Genomic DNA, 6,000 nt, shown 5'->3' on the forward strand with positions numbered 1-6,000 from the left:
ATTGCCTGTAACATTGCTTCCAGACTACGGAGTTTTGTCGACAAAGCAGCTTGCTTTGTCGACAGAACTCAATGTGTCTGGACGCTCTTTGTCGACGGAAGTTTTGTCGACAATATCTGTCGACAAAACTTCCGTCGACAAAACGCGGTAGTCTAGACGTACCCTTAGTAACTGTGCAGTAAGTATCTAATGCTGCTATTCAAAGAATGTCTGTTGCAGTCTGGCGTATCAGACGACAGAGGCAGAAAATTAATATTCTTGGATAGTGAGGTAACTACACCATACTAACTGTGCACTCTCTCTGCCCTTTTTTACATACTTTTGGTGAAGTGTTTTGAAAAGACAAAACTAATCCAGTTAAAAAAAAAGAAACACATTTGAACTAGAAAAGAGTTTAAAACACTTAATTTTATTTTTTTCAGTTTTGGGGTGTAATTTTCCCAGGTTGTCAGCAATTACACTAAGGAAACAGCATGTACAGTAGTCTAGTCAATTTCTCACATGAGTGTCTACAGAGCTTCAGGGCGACAATAATAAGAACAATTTCAGATAAATGAAGTGCAGCTCAGTGCTGATATTAGTGTGCTGAGTTTGCTATGGTTCTCTGAGCTTAGGAATACTCTTGAGTACTTAATGCAGCTCTGTAAACTATATAGACATTTATTAGCCCCTTTTGGCATCTGTGATTCAGGTTGCGTGTAAGTTGGTAATCTTTGCTTTGAGTACTTTAAGGTTAACAAGGATCTAAGGAGATTTTTTTTTACATGATCAGATAGGAAGACATCAACAAAGCTCCGTGGAACCTTCATTATTGTAGTAAACTGGCTAGTTTATATGTGTACCACTGCCTTCTAGCTGATAGACTCAGAATTGCTCTACTATATGTCACAGGCCCTTTACTGATCGCAAGTAAAGGAAATTCTCCTTTAGCTCCTGTAAGTTGGATCTGTGATTTGAGAATGATGATCAAAATTTTATACTTGCTTCTGGTCTGAAGTTCTGAGTAGCCAGGGGGTGCAACACAGTGACAACCAGGAAGTCGTAGGTCACCACAGTTAGTTACATTAATCACAATTAGTACATTTAGCATCTTATATCACTATATATTGAAAGCACTATATGAACATGCCAGAACTAATGAGGCTTCACATCACCATTGGGAGGGTTGTATGCAAGTAAACTGCCACCTTCGATTTACAGTTGGGGAGGCTAAGCAACTTGTCCGAGGCAGAAGTAGGATGAGCATGTTGGGGTCCTGGAATCTCAGTTTTGAATGCTGGAGACCTGGGAGTTGGGTTTCTGGAGACTGGCAATAGAATGTAGCGTAACAGAATCATAGAAATGTTGAGATGGGAGGTCTTCAAGAGCTTATCTAGCTAGTCTGCCTCCAGCACTGAGGAAGGACCAAGGACTCTGAGACCATCCCTGAAAGGTGTTTGTCCAACCTGTCCTTAGAAACCTCCATAGCCTCTCGCCAAAGCCAGTTCCAAAGCTTAACTCTCCTTCTAGTTAGAAACAGGAGTGAAAGTAACTTAATATTTCACACGGGTACTGTCCTATTGTAACCTGCGTCCCTGCCAGTTCTTTAAATAGCTCCCTGCTGGCTTCTGCCGCAGCTCAGCCAGCTCATCCCAGAGCTGTGCACCAGGGCACAACCCACTTACTTTCACCTCTGGTTAGAAAGTTATTTCCTAATATCTAAACTGATGAGGTGAAGACAAATGAGTCAATGCACAACAATGAACAAAGGAGCAAGAAAATCTATGATCCATTTCTCCAAAATAAAGGATAGTCCCCTTCCCTCCCTTCTCGCCTTTTAGAACAGGTGGTAGCAACTTTCCAACACTGCTGACCTGGGCCTGAGCTGTCTGGCAGTTCAGACCTGTTTGGAGCCAGAGTTATCAGTGGTTCCCATGTTGTGGCCTGTCTTGCAGGACCCAGTGCTGATGGGCCACTGAAAACTAGCAGGGCATATGGTGCTGACTCTCCTTTTTATTTCCATTTGCTTCTGTTAGTGTCCAGATTGCAAAGAAGAACCGGAGGCAGCTGGAAACAAGATAGAGGAGCCAACCTAGTAGGGGCAAGTCTATGAGGAAACAGAAATTGTCTTCAAGGGCTAGAGTCAGCAGCTGGAGCTGCCAGCCAGAAGCAGGAGAGAAAAGTCCAGGGGAGTGGAGGAGAAGGCAATGCGGCATCCAAGCACAGGGAGTAGGTCTCTAAGGGTATGTCTACACTGCATGGTTATTTTGAAATAAGCTATTCCAGAAGAAATACTCCGAAATAGCTCATTTTGAAATAGCTCATCTACACTATAGGGAAGCCTCAAAATTAGTCCGAGGCAGGCTTCCCTAATGTGGACGTGCTAACTGGATTTAGATCCCCAGGAGGCACTGGGGAGTAATTATTTTGAATGGCCCTGGGAGGAGCTATTTCGGAATAGGCATTATTCCTCGTGAAATGAGGTTTACAGATTTTGAAATAAGCCATCCGTTATTTCAAAATTATTTCAAAATAACGGAATTGCTGTATAGATGCTCGCATTGTTTTTTCAAGGTGGGGTGGAGGAGGGGCTGAGGTGTGAGGTCTGGGTGGGAGCTAGGGGGCAGGATGTCTGGCCGGGGGAGGGAGCAGGAGCGGGCTTAGGGTATGGGGTCTTCTTGGTGTACGGAGAGAGTGAGTGGGCTGGGAGTGTGGGGTCTTGGCAGGGCAGTGAGTGAGGGTGTGGGGCAGGAGCAGGAGCAGGATGAGGGTAGGTGTCTGGCCAGGAGGGAGGGTTCAGTAGTGGTCTGGGGGTAGGGCATCTGACCAGGGGAAGGATGAAGGAGTGGGTTGGGGGCAGGGTGTCTGGCTAGGAGGGAGGGGGCAGGAGTGGGCTGAGGCGGTCGACAGAGCCATGTAGATGAGCTTTCTAGACATAGGGAAATGAAGTGGTGATTTAAATAATTTCATTTCCATCAAAATGGCTGCCACGCTGTGCCGATCAGCTGTTGGGCGGCACAGCGCGGTAGTCTGGACGCTCTGCGAATTAGCTGGTATTCCTCCTGCAATGAGGTTTACCAGCTAATTTGATTTAAACGGCTTTAAATTGGAATCCCGTTTCACTGCCACGTGTAGACGCGGGCAGCTACTTCGGGCTAGTCAATTTCTAAAATGGCAACCGGCTGGGAACATGCAAATCAAGTGCGGGATATTTAAATCCCAGGCTTGATTTGCAATTTCAGTCACCCTCATTAGCCTCCCTACATCGATCTAGGGGGCTAGTGTAGATGTACCCTGAGAGATTTCCTGACCCTCACTGGTAATTAGCGTTCTTTTGGCTCAGAGGTTTTGATTCAGACCGCAAGCCCTCTTCAGAGTCTCCACTACAATTTCACTCTGTGGGCTCAAGCTTAGAAATGTTTCCCAAGGAAAAAAAAAATTGTGCTACTTTGGATCATGGCTCACATCCCTCCATGTGATGGTGACTCTGCACCTAACTAAGTAGGAACTGGAATGCCTATGGGAAGAGCCATCTTATTCATTCTGATCTTGAACTGTTCCTCAAGCTGTCCCCAGGATGAACATGGATTTCTTATGGACATAAACTTGCCGCCGTTAAGCACCTCCATTTTGCTAGTCTTTGAGCGCCTCTCTGCAGCGTTCCATAGCGCCCTCTAGAGTTCCCAAGTATGTGCTGCATTTTTCCACTCCTGCTCTATTCCCTTAGCAACAGCTGTGACGGACTTTAGCAGTCCCTTCATGACACCCTGGCAGCATAAAGAAGCCTAAGATCTGGCATAAGCATCCCACAGAAGGCAGAACTAGTGTAAGGGTGTTGCACTGGCTCCGCTCCCAGACCCTGGTACAGGGGCAGACTGGGAGCATGCTAAAGGCGCGGCCAGAGTATACTAACTCCATTATTCTCTGCTTCCCCGGGGTCATATTACAAGGGGGCTTTGGGAAGCACCATGTCCTTCAAGAAGCCTTGAGGCTACTCTAATGTACATAGAGTGTGGCAGGGACTTCACCACCCGCTGAACCTGGGGGAGCAAAGATGTCTTAAAGCTACTTCCCCTCCCTGCCCCCTCAATGTCTGCACCAAGCCAGGAATGGAATAACTGAGGGACAGACCTAGGAGATTCACCAAAGCCAAATCCCAAGGACGCCGTGGGACTAGGTACTCCTGCAGCAGATACCTCCATCCTGGCCATTGTCCGAACAGTCTGAAAGCAGGGGCTCTGATTTTGAGAACTGTCAGTTTGCCATCTCCAAGAGACTTTCAATCCAGCACCTTTCACCAGTTCTAAATCCGCTGCCAAGATTAATGAACCTTGTACAAATATCGCAGAAACACAGCCAGGTTTTACTGCCATTGTTTGAATTACGCAAACACTCCCTGCAGTACATAGTCCTTTAGAGATTGGAAAGGTCAGCTGGACAAAGGAGCATTGGCCTCCACGCACTTTGCAAAGCTATACTACGGCCATTGCCCAGGCCTTGCTGTCAAGCAGCGCTCTTTGTTAAAGCCATCAGCACATGATTTATAATGTTACCTTCACTTGAGTTATTTACCCTGCTCCAAGCGCTGTCTGTGCTGTAATGCATGCAGCAGCCATGGGCATGTCCTGAAATCAAGGCCAGAGATAGGGGCTGCTCTAGCTTGAGCCGGCTGTCAGCAGCTAGGGCTCAGCAGGGCATATTGATGCCGAGGCCACATCTCCTTTCAACCAGTCATGATTTTGACACCAGCCTTAAGGAGGGGATGAAGTAAAAGCCCCAGCGCCTGCTTTACTCCCCTGAAAGCTACAGTGGGGTGATCTTTCTGTGACCATCTACCCTGGCTTAAGGGTGACTGGGGATGGCTGTGTGGTGCAAAACTGCCAAAGAGCAGTCTGGGATTTGGATCACTGACTCCATCCAATCATTTTTTTTCATCAGGCATTTGCTCCCCAAGAAGATGACTTAAATGGTGCAAACATCAGGACCAACATCTGTAGGTTTGAATTACAGGGTCATATCCTGGCAGAGTCACATCCATTGCTGGTGTTAATAGCCTCGTGTGGGTCATTTGGACAGTGCGTGTAAAGATCACATGGACATTAAAGACACCCTGGCCCTTTTTTGACTTGATTCCATTGACCCAACCCCCTACTGTGCTATGAGCCAGTTGGCTGACACCTGCCACACCAGAGGTAGTTGAATTTCAGTGAAGTAATTCCTGTCTGACACCATCAAACTGTGTGGTTGAGTAGGCTAGACTCTGGGGGAGTAGCCAGGAACTTCTGAATGCACGTGCTGCTGAGTCTGCCACAAGATTGCTGGATGGCCTAGATTTTCAAAGGGTGGTCCCCTTTTGGGTGGTTTTCCAAGGTTTGGATGCCCCATCTGTGATATGGATGGTGGGGCCTGATTCTCAGAGGCTCTGAGCAGCTCCCATTGGCTGGACTTATGGGATCTTAGCATTTCCAAATATCAACACTTCAGTGTCTCCAGTTGGACACTCAAACACAAAGCTCTCCACAGATTTAGTGGCCGCTTTTGAAAATGTTGGCCTTAACCTCACTCTGTGACTCAGTTTCCCTATTTCTAAAATGTGGAGGATACTGGTTTATCTGTATGAGAAAGGTACCATGAGGTAAATTTCTGTAACACTCTAGCACAGGCATGTCAAACTTGAAGCCTACTGAGGGCTGCACAAATGAAAACCGAGCTTTCAGGGCCACCTAGGGTTCCCAGATGGCTTGTCGAGCAAAAAAAAAACCAAACGCATTTTAGGTGCCAGGGCAGAGGCACCAATACCGGACACTTGGCAACCCTAGAGCCGCCAAAGAAAATGTACTTTGTCGGAAAGTTGTAGTTATTTATTATTATAGATTATGTTTTAGGTATATTTTATAATATTATAATAATTTGATGTATAAAATTATTTGCTCATATTAAATAATTTAATTAATTTTGCATAATTTTTTATTTAAATATAAATTTAAGGTACTTTTGAATTTTGTATATGATAAATAATTT

The sequence above is a fragment of the Pelodiscus sinensis genome, chromosome 9 (genome assembly GCF_052426305.1).
Source record: "Pelodiscus sinensis isolate ZL-2025 chromosome 9, ASM5242630v1, whole genome shotgun sequence".
NCBI lineage: Eukaryota > Metazoa > Chordata > Testudines > Trionychidae > Pelodiscus > Pelodiscus sinensis.